Genomic DNA, 16,861 nt, shown 5'->3' on the forward strand with positions numbered 1-16,861 from the left:
GGTGATATCAGATGTGTTCTGAAGTTTATGATTGCAGCAAACACGTTTTGACTTACACAGTCTTCTTCTGTGACATACAAGAATATCATTCCCTTGTGCAAGGTCCCATTGGGGCATCACCTGAATATATGTTTACCAACATTTTTTCATTGAATAAAACTGTGGCTCACCTTACTTGTGAGATGCAACAACTAGGTTCTTTAGTAGATGGAAAACATGCTCTTAGAAAGTGCAGTTTCCAGGCCCATCTTAAATAAAAATCTTAAAAGCAGTAGAACAGACTAAAAAAGCTTTCTTAAAAAAACAAATATCAAAAATATTTACTCCTCACCACCTACAACTTGCCCTCAAATAATATATAGCATATTGCTGCTTTGGATCCACGTTTAAGGGAAGTCATTCTAATGCTTACAACTGATTACACAAAAGGCGTTTTGGAATCCCACCATGCGGGAATTTGCAATATTACAACTGGGCTTTATTTTTAGATAGATAGATAGATAAATTTATTGTCATTGTCCGTATATACACAGTATACACAACAACGAAAATCAAACACCCAAGACCGGATTCACATACACATTTGCACGTATCTCCAACACTCTCATCGTATTCAGACATAATCTATTAAAACATACATAATCCAGAATATAACACAACCTATTAGAAGCATAGCATAACCTAAAACCTATCTCATTCCTTACTACTCACTGTAAATGCTTAATATTTTTCGTACAATTCTATATTAAAGCTCCAAAGCATCATAATCTTCAGAAACTTATGAATAAAATGTACACAATTCAGTATAAACAATTACAAAAAGAATACTCTCTTTAACAACGATGACAAGGAATATAAGTGGAGTTAACAGTAAGGCTTAGATTTTCATATCCTAAATAAGGGACAGCTAATCTATATTTTCATTAAGTCTGATTCATGATAATGCTCCCATGGGTACAAATCACTTCCTTCTTTCTGTTTATACAATTATGCGCATTAGGAAGCTTGCATCGTTTCTACATGCCAAAACTGCATAGACATATCTCCATATTCAAGGAATACGGTGGTACCTCAGGTTACATACGCTTCAGGTTACATATGCTTCAGGTTACAGACTCCGCTAACCCAGAAATAGTGCTTCAGGTTAAGAACTTTGCTTCAGGATGAGAACAGAAATCGTGCTCCGGCTGGGCGGCAGCAGCAGGAGGCCCCATTAGCTAAAGTGGTACTTCAGGTTAAGAACAGTTTCAGGTTAAGAACGGACCTCCGGAACGAATTAAGTACTTAACCTGAGGTACCACTGTATTCATATTCAAGGAATATCTCCATATATTCAAGGAATATCATCCTCTAATAAAGGAAAATCATGGAGATGGATGGGATAGAGCATTTCTCAATGTGGCAGATTTTCATTTTGCAGAAAGCTTTTATGTGTCTTGCCTTCTAAAATAGTGCATTGTAACATCTGGAATACTTCCATTGGTTCTGCTTCATGTGCATACCACTTCCGAGTTCCTCATCTGAGAGGAACTATTCTTGTGGAAATAGGTTTTCATGGATTCTGATATTTTGAGAGGATCAAAAGTTGGGCTCTTTTGAGTTCATTTGCATTTACATTGTTTTTTATAGGAACAAACTGAGTTCTAATTCAAAGCAATTTCGGGGATTTTGTGTGTGTGGGAAAAACATGCATTCAGATTGGACTAAAAATGTTGTACAGTATGCCTGTTCCTGAATACAATCTTTAAAAAAGATTATTATTGCAGAAATCCACATGAAGTGCATACCACATACATATTGTATAACTCCTTTAAAAATGTTTTTAGGTTGTGTGTTTACCAAAGTCAGTGCTGGAATCTGTTCTGGGGTCTCCTTTGCCTCCTTAGACAGGTACTTAGACCTTGGGTCTGGCCACTGACACCTTGAACTTTGTGACACTCTGACTTTCTTTCTGTTAACCTGATTCTGGAGCCTTTTGATAATGCCACCTCTGATTTTGCTGGGCTCAGGTGACATGACGAGATTGTTGTGTTTCAAAGGAGGCACCTTCTTCTTCCTACCCCATAAGAACTGAGTGAGTTGGACATTCTGCAACTTTTTCAGCTCCAGAAGGCTAGACATGCATTATGCGACCAATTCCTTATTATTACTGTTTCTTTAGAAAACACCATGCTTGGACTCAGTTATGGGTCTTGGCAATGTACAATATATGTAAGGTAAAAATTGCTGTTTATAAATGCACATGTTTGCCGTTACTACTTTTTTTAAAACAGCTGTTGGATAGTTTTGCAGGGTTTTTGTGGCCCTTGGACAAACAATTATCAGTGGACCGTTTTTGGTGCAGCCCCTTGATGGTCTAACGTTTTGAACCAAAACGTAGGCAAAAGTTTTATTTTCCCCCCTTCCATTGATTGTGCTGTCCTGCCTTTGTGTTCATGGTGTTTACGGAACCTCCCAAACATGAACATAAAAGGTAAAGGTAAAGGGACTCCTGACCGTTAGGTCCAGTCGCGGACGACTCTGGGGTTGCGGTGCTCATCTCGCTTTACTGGCCGAGGGGGCCGGCGTACAGCTTCCGGGTCATGTGGCCAGCAGGATTAAGCCACTTCTGGCGAACCAGAGCAGTGCACAGAAACATCGTTTACCTTCCTGCTGGAGTGGTACCTATTTATCTACTTGCACTTTGACGTGCTTTCAAACTGCTAGGTTGGCAGGAGCTGGGACCGAGCAATGGGAGCTCACCCCGTTGCAGGGATTTGAACTGCCGGTCTTCTGATCGGCAAACATAGTGGGACTTAATTCTGAGTAAACATATAGAGAATTGCATGGTACAGATCTAAGAAAGTGGATAATAAATTACAAGTTGTAATTTAGATATTTTGAACAAGCACTGCTTTGTTTGCCTGGTACTCATAGGTTTTCATCATTGCTGTAAAACTAGAACTTGAGAATTGAAGTGCAGCAGAAGATAACTGACTTTTCCACACAACACATATGATGGTTTTGGCCACTGGCTTAGAGAACTTTAAAATATCAATTGGCTAAATATCATTTGATAGACATATTTCATCCTCCTGGTTCAGAGGCTGTCTACCCTGAATATGCTGAAGGAGGGGAGACAAGCAACCGAAAAAGGGTTATTGGCCTCAAACTGTGCTTGTGCATCTCCTGAAGCACCTGGCTGGACTAGATGAATCTCTCTTCTATTCAAAGGGATTCCCACCCCCTTTAAAGACAATATTGTTTATTTCTGGTTTGTTGACTGCTTGGCTCTCGGCTCTGTTTAATTTGCCAAAGGAGATGCTGTTGTCAGGGCTGGTGTTGGGAGCAGGCCAGCAATAACTTATAAGGTGTCTGTGAAGTTAACTCTTTATTCAAAGAAACAAAACAGCTCAGGCCTCTTGAGCACAACAGCTATTCCCAGTAGACCTTGCCCCAATGAGGCAGTTGAAGGTCCCCACTTTTCCACAGCTCTCTAAGTCTCCTCCTCTCCAGGTTCCTTCCCAAGCAGTTGGAGACACTGGCACCTTGTCCAGCTCTGCTCTGCCCTCTTCATACCTCTGCCGGTTCTGAGAGACGTGTGGGGGGTGTTGGTCACAGTAGGAGGGAGAGACCCCCTGGCTTCTTCAGCATATCTCATCACCTGTCGCCCCCCCCCCCAGCCTCTGCTTCTGCCTCTGCTTCTGGACTGTTCTCTGCTCCAGCCTCTTCCAGCTCACTAAACCCTGTTGCCTCTTCAGCTTATGACGGGGGTCAGCAAACTTTTTCAGCAGGGGGCTGGTCCACTGTCCCTCAGACCTTTTGGGGGGCCAGACTATATTTTTTTGGGGGGAAATAAACAAATTTCTATGCCCCAGAAATAACCCAGAGATGCATTTTGTAAAAGCACACATTCTACTCATGTAAAAACACCAGGCAGGCCCCACAAATAACCCGGAGATGCATTTTAAATAAAAGGACACATTCTACTCATGTAAAAACATGTGGGGTGGATTTAGAAGGTGATTGGGCCAGATCCGACCCCGGGCCTTAGTTTGCCTACCCATGGCTACTCCCTGTCTGCTGTCCCTCTGACCACTCATTGTCGTCCCATCCACCAATCACTGGGCTCTGAGTTTTCTTCTCTTGGGGGTTCCTTTCGGCGTTCCCTAGCAGGTGCCTCTCACCACACCTCAGCATCCAGCCAGTCCATGACAGCTGTTTACTGCTTATAAATTATTCCTCATCATTTCTCTCTCACACTCACACCAGCCACCCCTACCGTGCTCCACAGAAGAGGCAGCTGGCCCCTTCAAGGTTTTGTTTTATTCTTATGTTATAGCCGGGGGAGGAAAGAAAGCATGCCTTCTGCTGTTTTCATTGGTGCAAAGCAGTGGTAGTGCCAAATCATGAGGCATTAGATTACCCTATTAAGAGAGGGACGCCTGATCTTATGTTCTCCCCCCCCCCCCACCCCAAAGCACAAAATTAGGCAGCGCCACACCCACTGCTGTCTCTCTTCCTTAGTAGCACTGCTGTGGACATTTGTGCCTGCTATCAAGTTACCCAGTGTGCAATGCCTGGGAAGCACGCATGACCAGAGCACAGAGCAACTGAGCGACTCCGAATCGAAAGCCCAGGTATTGTGCTACCCACCCACAGCATCCAAGGCAGGGAGGAGGGGGGTCGGGTGCAGGAGTGCCTGGCGCATAAGGGTCCGTCTCAGGCCAGTTGCGGTGCCCCTTGGATCATGATTTGTTTGACTGCTGCCACCAGCCTGTACTTGGGACAGATAGTACAAATCCTGTTTTGAAAAGCTCTGAGTCGTAAGTACTGCTGGGTTTTGCCTTCCCAACAATCAAGTAAACTTCATCCAGTTCAGTCTCTGTTTATTAAAAAATGTTCTCAAGTTAGCTGTGGTAGTTTTCAAAAAGCAGTGTCACTCTGTGTCCTCCAATAGTTGAGGGCTGAGTTTTTAGAAATAGAAATTATTGAGCTGTGTCCTACTAAAAGAGGGTAAAGGTAAAGGTACCCCTGACCGTTAGGTCCAGTTGCAGACGACTCTGGGGTTGCGCCGCTCATCTCACTTTACGGCCGAGGGAGCCGATGTTTGTCCACAGACAGCTTCTGGGTCATGTGGCCAGATGACTAAGCCACTGCTGGCGAACCAGAGCAGTGCACGGAAACGCTATTTACCTTCCCGCCAGAGTGGTACCTATTTATCTACTTGTACTTTGACGTGCTTTCAAACTGCTAGGTTGGCAGGAGCAGGGACCGAGGAACGGGAGCTCGCCCCTTCGCAGGGATTGTTTATATCTGGCTCTGCCTTAAAAGTCCACCCATTGTATATAACGTTTGAATAGGGGATTGTATCCCAATGTGCTTATGCCCAATCAATGTGATTGTTGCTCCCTGATTTTGAGGGGAGGCATCTATGAGGATCACATAAACAGAATTTTATCTTCTGTCATGTGCTTAGCCATATGTCATCTGGCGATATAAAAGTGGTGCAGATAATTGGACATTATGGCAAATAACAATACCATCTCCAGGATTATGGGGCCATTTCACACAACACTCGTTTTCTGAGGCTTATGGTTCAATGGTTTGGTGACTTTTATACTAGACTACTGTAATGCATTCCACCTGGGGCTGCCTTTGAAAACAGTGTAGAAATGTCAGTGCAGAATGCAGCAGCCTATCTGCTAATAGGTGCAGAAACCGGTTTGATTTGGGATCCAGGTGTTGGTTTGTACTTTTTAAAGAAAACAACAACAACCATAGGTTGCTTGGGTCCTGCTTATTTCAGGAAATATGAACCCTACTAGCATGCGAGATGCCAGAATTAAGCCATGCTCCATCTTGGGCGTCGGCTGGATTGTGGCCAGCCAGAATAGGCTTTCTCGGGAGCAGTTCTGATGTTCTGGAACACCATTTCATGAGAGGTTTGCATAACTTCCTCCCTGGTGTCATTTTGGGGGTAAGGGGCAATGTGTGTGTGGTTTTTCTTTGAAAGCCTTTGGAAAAGATGGGGGGCTGCCTTCCCTTTATGGTGGGTGACAAACTCCTTTTATGCTTTGGGTATTGTCGTTGCTGAAACTGGTTGTTTCATGTCTTGTTTTTATCATAATGTTTTTGATGTTAGTTTAAACTTGTTAAACCGTTGTGAAATACTAAGAGCAATTGCCTACATGACAGTGATTTTCATGTAGAAAATTCATAATTTGTTCTCAGAATCCTACAACATTTTGGGGTTTTGTGTCAGATGCATAGAGGTTTCTTGGCAGAGAGGTTCATGTGGAAACACCTCCTTGAAAGTATAAAGGTTTGAAAACCAGTGCTGTAAATTGTGAGTTCTGTATTTTGGAATAGAGTTCACTAGCATACAGGTTGGTTGCAATTTTATCAGAACGTGCTTTTATTCCGAATATAAATACTGTGTTAGGATCATTTAGTAAGACTGTTTAAGCTCAGATTGCAGCAGAACCTTGCAATATGTATGGCACCAGGCTGGATGTGTGCTATGGTCTTGGATAGTTGTACATCCTTTATGAGTTTATATTTAAACAGAAAATCACAATCTACTTCATTCAGCACCCTGGGCTTCCCTGGATTAAATTTCTTTGAATTGTTTGATGTTGAAATTAAAGTAGTCAGGAAGTGCAGTGTCTTTGAGAGTGAATGAATGAATCCTTTTTCCTTGATAGAAGAAAAACAGTCAATGATGGAATAATGGCTTGCGTTATTCTGATGTGTTTGCTTTTTAAGAGCGTGCTTTCTCCTAATTATAAAGTTATTGTAGTATTTTTGTGCTTGCGCATGGTACAGTAATGAAATGCTAAAGAAATGACTGGAAGTACTGGTTGTTTAATTTAGAATGTTCAAAGGTACGGATTTTCTAAGAAGCTGTATCAGTATTTGCTGTAGTGCTTTTTAGCAAATGTTTCCTTTGCTGCAAAAATGCGTAATATTTTGCCTCGGGCTGTTAGTTAAATGAGCGAAACTTCGTATAGTGAGCTGCTAATTATACATGGTAATTATTATTTTGTTGTGACGCTTCCTTATCTCAGAAATGGTAGGCCATTTGAGACCTAATAATTTTAGTTCTCTCTGAAAGTCCTGCATCATATTCACATTATGCAGGATTGCATTTGTCCATAGATGCTGGACATGCAACTGAATAGATGCTTTTGTCCATAGATGCTGAATACATGCAACTGATGAAGATTGGGTCACTGCTGCCATCTTTGATCATTCTAATCTCCTGGTACTGTTGGTGGGGGCAGTCATTCCCCACACTCAGCTCAAAGTAGGCAATTGGTTGCAGTGAAACTCATCATCTGTTTAGTTGGTGTGTGCACATTTGAATGCCCAGACCCAGGTGCTAGTTCTTAATTCACACACAACAGCCTTTTGCACAGGAACCTGATTTTGAGGATAATGCATGGCAACTTCTTTTAAGTAATCCCATCCAAAGCTTGGATCAGTGAAAAAGGACACACACACCCATTTATCACTAAAAGCCACATATAAAAAACCTTCTTTCTTTCAAGGAAAATACAACTTCTGATTATATTTCAATAGAAGGCCTAGTTTGTACATAATTGTAAGCTAAACAAATGACAGTTTACCTGGAACTAGCAAGCACCCTCAGGCACACTGATCCTCTCTCTTAGCTATGTTGGGAGGCCACAACCAGAGTACTAGCTTAGCATTTTGTGCAAACCAATGCTCATAGTTTGGTTCCCGCCAAGCAAACAATTATAACAATCCAAGATTCTGTAAAGTGCAGAATACAGTGGTACCTCGGGTTACATACGCTTCAGGTTACAGACTCTGTTAACCCAGAAATAGTGCTTCAGGTTAAGCACTTTGCTTCAGGATGGGAACAGAAATCGTACTCCGGCGGCGCAGCAGCAGCAGGAAGGCCCCATTAGCTAAAGTGGTGCTTCAGGTTAAGAACAGTTTCAGGTTAAGTATGGACCTCCGGAACGAATTAAGTACTTAACCTGAGGTACCACTGTACCTACAAAAAATGTGTATGGGATCTAATTGACTTCATAGTTCTTTAAGCCTTAAACATATTGTACCATCTACATACAAATAACATAATTACAACAGTTACATAAGTATTACAGCCATGAGTTGTAAATTCCCCATAATGGCTGTTTACCTGGTCCAGGGTGGGTGGCGGTTGAGATCCGTCGCTGTGGCTCTGCTACTCTCTGGAGCAGTGCCATCATGCTTGCAGCTGTTAGCTTCCTCTTCGGCCACCGTGAAACATCTTGGGTTCCTGCCTGACCCAATTTTGAAATTTGCCCATTCTGTGGCAGCCTGGGGGGGGGGGCTTCAGGAGCAGACCTGAGGGCTGCAGTCTTCACTCAGGTCCGCTCCCTGTCCATAGGAGGTGGCCGGCGCTCCTGCACGGTTGGAGAGAGTCATCTAATCCAATGCTCATAACTTATAATTTAGCAGCTCGAAGTTGGGTTACCTGTGTGCCCTTCCACCCTTAGTAACTGTTGTAATACAACAATGTCCTGTGCCTCCAGTTAAAAACTGACCTATTTTTCTCACTGATTACTTTGCCCTGTAATACACCATGAAGACTACTATTTTATATATACTTGAGGTTGTCTCTTAGTGAGCTTAGTGAGTCTTACTGATCTATAAACATGCTTCAGGTACAGTGAGGGGGAAAAGTATTTGATCCCCTGCTAAATTTGCCCGTTTGCCCCCTGACGAAGAAATGACCAGTCCATAATTTTAATGGTAGGTTTATTGTAGTTGTGAGAGACAGAATAACAACAGGAAAACCCCCAGAAACCCAGAAGACAAAAGTCAGAGATTGATGTGCATTATAATGAGTAACGGCGTTTCTGTGCGCTGCTCTGGTTCGCCAAGCTGGCAAATTTAGCAGGGGATCAAATCAGTGGCGTAGCGTGGGTTGTCAGCACCCGGGGCAGGGCAAGTAATTTGCGCCCCCTAACCCGTGGATTTGCGCCCCCTAACCCTAACCCCCAGATGTTGCGCCCCCTAACCCTAACCCCCAGATGTTGCGCCCGGTGCGGCCGGCCCCCCCTGCACCCCCCACGCTACGCCACTGGATCAAATACTCCCCCCCCTCACTGTAGGCTTGTCAATGTTCTTAGCAGCCTGAGGTTCAGAAATCCATTGGGGCAAGCTTCCCCTGGTCTGGGAGGTTTATTCACTTAATTTCAGAATGCTAGGCAGCAGCTAGAACTTAAGTATAAAATGTGAAGGCCAACAAAGTTCCTGGAACTTTCATGTTGGTTGTGGGTGGGCTCTGAATTGTTTAGTGGGAGAAAGCCACAGCCAACCTATCTGAGTTCATTTCTAAATAATATTTTTACTATGCAACTATTGGGTGGATGATTTACAGACAATGAGATGCAAATGAATGTTCAAATGCAAAAACTAAACAGTTTTCAGTTAGTGAGTTGTTCCTTGTGTAGGAGGCATTTTAGGTTACATTTTTTGCTGCAATAATCAACAAGCAGGAGCAAAATTAGTCTTTATTTCACCCAGGTCAAAAGCCCAGTTTGGCACCCCCCCAGGCACATTTGCAAAAACACACACACACACACACAGAGAGAGAGAGAGAGAGAGAGAGAGAGAGAGAGAGAGGTTGAGAGCCTCAGTGGCTTCACCCAGGTCAAAATACCTGGCTACCCACTCCCCCGGTAGTTGTGGCTCCCACAAGCATTTTAAATATCTATGCTGTATCTAGATAATTCCTGAGGTATAGAGATGCTATAAAACTGCAGCATTCCTTTTCAGTCATACTCCTGAAAGCTCTTCTTGCTTCTCTAGCAGTATCTAAAATTACAGTTGTGTAATATTAATGCCACAGTTATTTTGGATCAGTCCTTCAGGACATGGGCGTAGCAGCATGCATTGGATAACTCAATGGGGGACAAATGTTTGTATATTTGTTTTACAGTGTTCAGTCTTGACAGTCAAAATAGAAGCACACACTCGGAAGAGGTCATTTCAAGGACTAATGAATTGCAAGTCTAATTTGCTGTTAAAACAAATAAATCAAGATTCCTGCATCTCAGAAAGCCCCTGATTTAATAACTTCTAGACTGTCCTTCCCCTTAATTAAAACAAAATATTATTGCTCTGAGCAGCAAGAGATTTGAGCGGTTCCAGGCGCATACCCAGGGTTTGAGTTCCTTGGAATTAAGGTCACAGAAGACTGTAGTGTCTTTAGGATATATGCAAAACAAAAAAAATTCCTTCCAGTAGCACCTTAAAGACCAACTAAGTTAGTTCTTGGTATGAGCTTTCGTGTGCATGCACACGAAAGCTCATACCAAGAACTAACTTAGTTGGTCTTTAAGGTGCTACTGGAAGGAATTTTTTTTGTTTTGACTATGGCAGACCAACACGGCTACCTATCTGTAACTGTGTTTAGGATATATGGTCTCACTTACACAAATCTACAACATATATGGTCTCACTTACACAAATCTACAACATGAGAATAAGATGGAAGGGCTCACAGCATTAGGACTCTCAACAGATCTTGATTCCCCATTAGATTTCTAGGGTGAGGAGGAGGAAGAGGAGGAGAGGCTGCCGGCACCAAGGCCCAGCCCCACGTGACACGCTGGCTCTGAGGGGCAGGCAGAGGGCCAGACTGCCCTGGGTGGGAAGAAGGAGGGAGCAGGAGACTTCCGGGTTGGCGCCTACGGCAATGGCTGAGCTCCTCCGATCGGGAGGAACTTACTCCGTGGAAAATAGGGTCTGACTGCCACGGCGAAGGCGAAGGCCCACTGAAATCACAGGCGGAAAGAAGCCTGTGAACCTGGGATTTGGCTGGCACCTTTTGCGCCTCCCCTACTCGCGGGGAAACCCTGTTTTGGGGATCTGGAGCGATGTGGGGTGAGTGGCACGGTGCTTTGAATCAACTGCTTCTTTCACGGAGTGAAGCCGCATTGCCGTTGCTGGAGAGCGCTAACTTTCTCCTGTGGACAATTGGATTTTAAACAACTACCCGTGAGTAGAACGGAAAATTGGATCTTTAAGTACCTTAATTTGGCGCTGAAAGCGGGAAGGTCATAAACAGGAAGTCCGCCTTCCGCTTTTGTAAATAGACTGAAGCAAAGACGTTACAAGCTAAAGTCTTTGAAAGTTTTTGATAAAGGATTAAATCTCCATTGGTTAAAAATACAAAAAACCCCTTGGAAGCAGGTGAAGAGGGGGGAAATTTTGAATTTTGAACTTAGTAAGCCTGCAGGAGTGAGGGGAAAATCAGATTACCACAGCTCCGAACCTGGGAACGGCTGCCAGATGACGCTTGGGGAAAGTTTATTGACAGAACGGATTTGACAGCTAGCTAAAATAAGAGCAAGATACTGTTTCCATTGTCCTCTTCTGCATTTAAGATGGAGGGAAAAGTAACTGAAAATCGAAACTATGTTTATTGCTTGAGTTGTGCTTGAAAGAACTGATACAAGTGGAGACTGTTTCCCTCTAGAGGGAGCCTTTGAAATTGTTATAGGAGTGTAACGGGGAGGTCTCCAGCTGCAAGATAAGGATTCTGAGAACCAGAGATTGACCTTGGACTATTCAAAATGTTGATAGGAGAAGTTATTTTGACTGCATTATGTAAGACAAACTATTTGCTGGAAGAGATTCATAAAAAGATGGATGACATGACTTTTAAAACTGATAATTTGGAACAGAAAGTGACTAATATGAGACAAAAAGCGAGTACCAACACAGAAATAATTCAGGACTTGGCACAGGAACCTAACTTGGCAGAACAAATGGTGGAGGAAAAGGAGAAAGTCGTTGTTTTTGAATCTAAAATAACACAAGCGGGATCCTTAGTTTTACAGAAGCAAATTGAGGACTATAAATTGAGGCCTTTTATGATTGAATCTAGAAAAAGCCAGATTTTGATGATTGGATCTCGGCTTGGACTGAAGAAGGAAAGTTGGAAAGATCCCTCTATCCAGGGATTAATTGACTTTTGGGACATGGACTTGGATTTGGAGGAGATTGAAGTTTTGGGGGCCTTTGGATTTGGAGGAATCTTGAAATACGTCCTGAAACACTGTATAGACCCTAGCTTCAACTATGGAAATTTGGCTGAACTGTCCAGAAGGAATAAAAGTATTGTTAGGATGGAGTTCTCTCGAGATTTGCTCTCTAGCATTAAAGAATATGAAGAAGATCTGCAGAAGGGACCTGGAAAAGAGTTAAGAGCCTCGGACATAAGGTCTCCAGGTTGATGGACTATATGGAATTGACGGAAAGGACTGGCAGAATCCGAAACCAGGGAGAGGAGTTGATGGAAGAAGATTGGAAAATTTAAAGTTTATATATAGAAATATTTTTTGTTTTCCTAAAACAAGTAAAAGATTAAATGCTGCTATTCCAAGATGATAATAACTTTAAAGCAAGGGTGGTTAACCTCTAAGTTTTGCATGAATATTGGCCATGCTGGCTAAAGCAGATGAGAGTTCGACTTCAAAAACCTCTGGAGGGCTACAGGGGAGTCAAGCTCCTTTAAAAGAACCAGGCGGGCTGGAACTCCTCAAGCCACCCCTGAAATATAGTGATCACCCTCCCCCAAAGAAACTTTTTCTGGAAGAGCCCAATATAAATGATATCTTGAACTGATCTTCAAGATTAATATTCAGTTATGTATAAATAGGTATAATTACTAAATATATATGTCATCCCTGAAGTCACAAGGGCTGTGGAGGATTTAATTATGTTAGTGTTCGTATATTTAGCTATACAGACTAAATATAAAAGGAAAAGGATGTGCAGAATTTAAGCCCAACCCACATATTTCTCCTAGCTTAATAAACAACTGAGCTGCAGTCCTTTGAGTCTCCGTTAGAGCATTTCTGGGCCATAGGATCTATCAGATCTCACTCCAACGATGGAGCGAAAGTTTCGACATCAGATGCCTCATCTGTGTGAGCCTAATAGGGAATAACAAAAATCGCTCCATCCACTTTTCACACATTTTGGATTGCTTCAAAGAATGGTTGGAGTGGGATTAGAAACTGAGTCCAGCTGGCAGCCAAGATCCTATGGTCTCCCAGGGGTCACTTTGAGAGGTGTGTGGGGCTGCCCCCCGTCCATCACTTGACATCACCATGATGTCAGGTGAAGCGTTTGTTTTTCATTGTTTGTTTGACTTGTTTGTTGAATAGATACAGGCATATGGCGTAATGGTAATGGTGTTTGTGATTTTATTCATCATAATTATGTTCAGTTTTTTTTTTTAATATAAATAATTTCAGGGTGAATCTTTCTGGGTCAGGAGTGCATTGGAATTTTCCTCATAAGAAATCATGGAAATGTTCACATCTCTATAAGAACACTTGCTTTATGAACCATTTCTCAGGAGGTAATTTGGTTCCTATAGTGCAATAGGAATAGGTTGATAGGTTGAGTTTAAACAAATCACTTGGGTACAGTCAGGGAAGCACAAACTGGGGCTGCTTTGTGCCAGAGAAGGGGGCACACAGAGTAACAAAATGAGCAGTGTATTAGTTGCAGGATGGGGATGATAATAAAAGAGACAAACTGGAGTAAGATCCTGCTGCTATTCACTCGGGTAGCCCCAGTGTCTGCAGGTGCAGAAGGCTAACATGTTAGCTTTCAGCACTGCAAAACGTTTATTCATTCCTTCAGAAATTGTATGAGCACAGTTGTTCAGAAATTGTTCAGTACAAGCATTAGCAAAATAATGGATAACAACTGTTGTGACTGTGTGCATTCCATGGCAGTTTCTGTTTCATTAGTTTAATAAGGAAATATCAGATATTTGTACACTGACGTTACAAATACAGTGTATGTAAGTGTGAATGTGTGCATGTATAATGCTTATTCTCTCTGGGAATGTTTGTAACACTCCAGGAGATGCCCTCAGAGGCAGGGATCCCAGTTACAGGCGATATAAGCCGAACTACTCACCAGTGACGACAGAGATAACCAGTGGAACACAGTCCAAACAAACCACGATCAAGCACAGTTCCAATCAATCTAATTCCAAATGTAAATCAAATGTAATCTAGTTTCAAATGTAATCCAGAAACAAATTAGGAAACAGTCCAAGATCAAGATCACACACACATGCATGTATGCATGTATGTTTTATGTGTGTGCTTGTGGCAAGGTACAAAACAGCAAAGGAGAGTGGGTAGAATCAGGACCTTGAAGCTAGGGACCTATGTTGTTTCCAGCAATGGGAGCTCCAGGGGTTCCTCGCTACGTATCCATGCGAAGGGCCCCTTCAGGGGACCATCAGTGTTGTGCTTAGGGGCCCTTGCCTGCTCCTCAAGACCCTCAACCTGTGTGGTGCCCAGTCTGTCCTCCATGCCTGGTGCTAGCTCAGGGCTAGGCATGACAGTGTTTTTCTTCCAGCAAACATCTTTTTAAGAGTTTGAGGGTAGTATAGCCTGAAATGAAAGCTGGCACTCAGACGTTTAATACAAGAAACCCCAATCCCATTAGAATTCAAACTGTGGAATTTCCTAATAATAGCAGCCGAGGCATCTATTCATTATAATGTTCCAGCAACAACACGGTTATTGTGTGAAAGCAGGACACTTCATTACCTCACTGGCGATGCATGTTTGGTTCATTAGCAGTTTGAAATGTACTGAGATTTATATGATCTCCGCACCCGCACAAAGACTGCTAAGAGCGTGTGAGGAAAAAGGAACATGTTGGGAGGGTGGCAGGAACTGGGCATTAACAATAATCCGCTCAAAATATATGGGGGGGGGGGCTGAGAGTGAAAATGCAAAAGGGGAGACTCTGATCAGTCCTGCCTAAGTTGGCAGTGTGTGTGGCACAGAGCACCGTTGAGCAGTTGCCCAAGCTTACTAGGCAGGGAACAGAAGGGACATTGCAGGACAAGGCTTGATAACAAAAGCAGTTTACAAAATCATGTTAAGTGGAATATACTCTCTACCCAGCTCCACTTTAGTACAATTCAGATAAGATTTTTCAGGTGAGATTATCATTCATTGTACAGATTTTGATAGCTGGTGATGATAGAAAAGTGATGACATCTTTTTTTAAAGGTGTCATTGGATTCCCATATGAGTATTTTACTTGCACCCCTTAATGCATGTGACTGTTCTGCTTAATAATATGGTTTTATGCACCTCTGAAAGCAGCAGAACTCTTCTTTTCAAAATTCCAGAACTAGTTCTGCCATGTGGCAGTAGACGTTTTCAGATAGGAAGCCCAGAACTAACATCTCTGAGCTCTTTTTGCATTAATTCTGCCATCTCAATTTTGGTAGTAAGGGAAAGGAGCTGAAATGGGTGTATCTAGTGGAACTTGCCATTCACATCCCAGACTGATTTTAAGCCAAATACTGTTTGGGGGCCAAACTATAGATGAACATGGCAAACATGCAGACATAATGTGGTTTAATTTTAACACCAGAAGTGCATGGGAGCAGAACTCTCACCTGCCACACCTGTGGAAACTCCTTTTGTATATTTTCATGCTAGTGGAACCCTGTACTGTATAAGCAGTTTATCAAACTACTGAATGCATGCATTTCTTGAGTGTTCATGCTGTTCAGACAAACAAGCTTGCGCATAGTGTAGCGCTGCTTTCCAGAGACTTTCTCTAAGGTTACGTTGAGAACCTTTACCCAGGTACTTTAGTACCTCACTGGAAGGTTTCTGTTGTGTCTTATACAGCTTACAAGCTGAAGGTGAAAACCCTAGGCTTGCACTTTTCACCAAAACTGTATATATGTCACTTTACAGAGTTGATGTGAGGAAATGAAGGCTATGAGCATGCCTTGTGAAAAGCATTTGACAGGGTGCCGTCTGTTAGTTGGGCTTTGGTATGCCAAGGTTACATTGTTAGTGATCTTTATTAATAAATAACTAAGATCGTTATTGGTCCAAAGGGTATGGCTCTTTTTACATTCCAGGATCTCGGTGTTCATAAATCTTAGGGACTGTATTCATGCTATTTTTGTTTTGAGGAACAATTCTTGCATTTTCTGCCAAGCAGCTTATTCTGAGAGGTAAGATAATAGTACAGTAGCAAGTGACTTGCTATGCAAATCTTTTATATAGTTTTGTTTAGGGATTATGGGGTCAGTCTGTTTCTTAGGTAAACACTTCAGGAGGTGTTGCAAATTAATGAGAGCAGTGTGGATTTCAGGCAGGCTAGTTTGCAGATGGAATTAAAGATAAAAAGTGTACTTCTCTTGAGTTTTTCCATGTCTGTGAATTGGGCTACGGGCAAAAAGGCAGATTGAGGATATAATTAGAGGACTATTTGCAGAGAGGGCAAATGGAGGATCTATGAAATGGAGTAGGCTCTGGGAAGAAATAAAGGATCACTGCAGAGTTAGAAGGGATATTGAAGGGTATGTATTTCTGTAATATAAGTGCAGCTGTAACAGAAAAACTTGCAGAACAAATAGGAGAGGCTAAAGGACTGGAGAGTGAATTTGTGGAAAGCTGGCACTATGTTATATTCCCTGCCTGAATAATAGTTTGCGGTGTCTACTGCCATTATCAATGCTTGGCACCGTGTAGAAGCACCTGTTGAGTTAACAAGGGAAAATTATGGATGCAGACTAAATCTGAACTATACAGTACTGTGTATTATTTGATGTTTTGTATTGTTCTTGGATGAATAGTGAAAAATAAAATTATATTTAAAACAACAAGAGCCAACAATGTGAGGAGGGATTTGCAGCCTGGATAGGTAAGAAGATGGTTAGTAAACACCAAGCTACTTTCAGTAAATTCACATGTCTAGGGTCAGATGAATTAAGCCCAAGGGAGTTGAATGAGCTTGAAGGTTTTACTTCAGAGATGCTGTTTGTAATATTTGCGAATTCTGAATA

General features: G+C 42.4%; 1 protein-coding gene across 9 annotated transcripts in view; it reads left to right on the plus strand.

The window, feature by feature from the left end:
• COBL (cordon-bleu WH2 repeat protein) overlaps positions 1-16,861 on the plus strand; it is a 106,138-nt gene that overhangs the window by 7,572 nt on the left and 81,705 nt on the right. Inside the window, exon 1 of one of the 9 annotated variants that reach the window (XM_079949271.1) lies at positions 4,490-4,619. The exons of 5 other annotated variants lie outside the window; for them this stretch is intronic. The gene's annotated coding sequence lies outside the window, so the exon portion shown is untranslated. Of the gene's footprint in view, positions 1-4,489; positions 4,620-4,661; positions 4,806-12,971; positions 13,083-16,003; positions 16,028-16,861 lie in introns of those variants that run through there. 3 more of the 9 variants (XM_079949272.1, XM_079949273.1, XM_079949274.1) reach the window with 3 other exon arrangements.

This window comes from Podarcis cretensis (assembly GCF_951804945.1).
Source record: "Podarcis cretensis genome assembly, chromosome: 13".
NCBI classification, from domain to species: domain Eukaryota; kingdom Metazoa; phylum Chordata; class Lepidosauria; order Squamata; family Lacertidae; genus Podarcis; species Podarcis cretensis.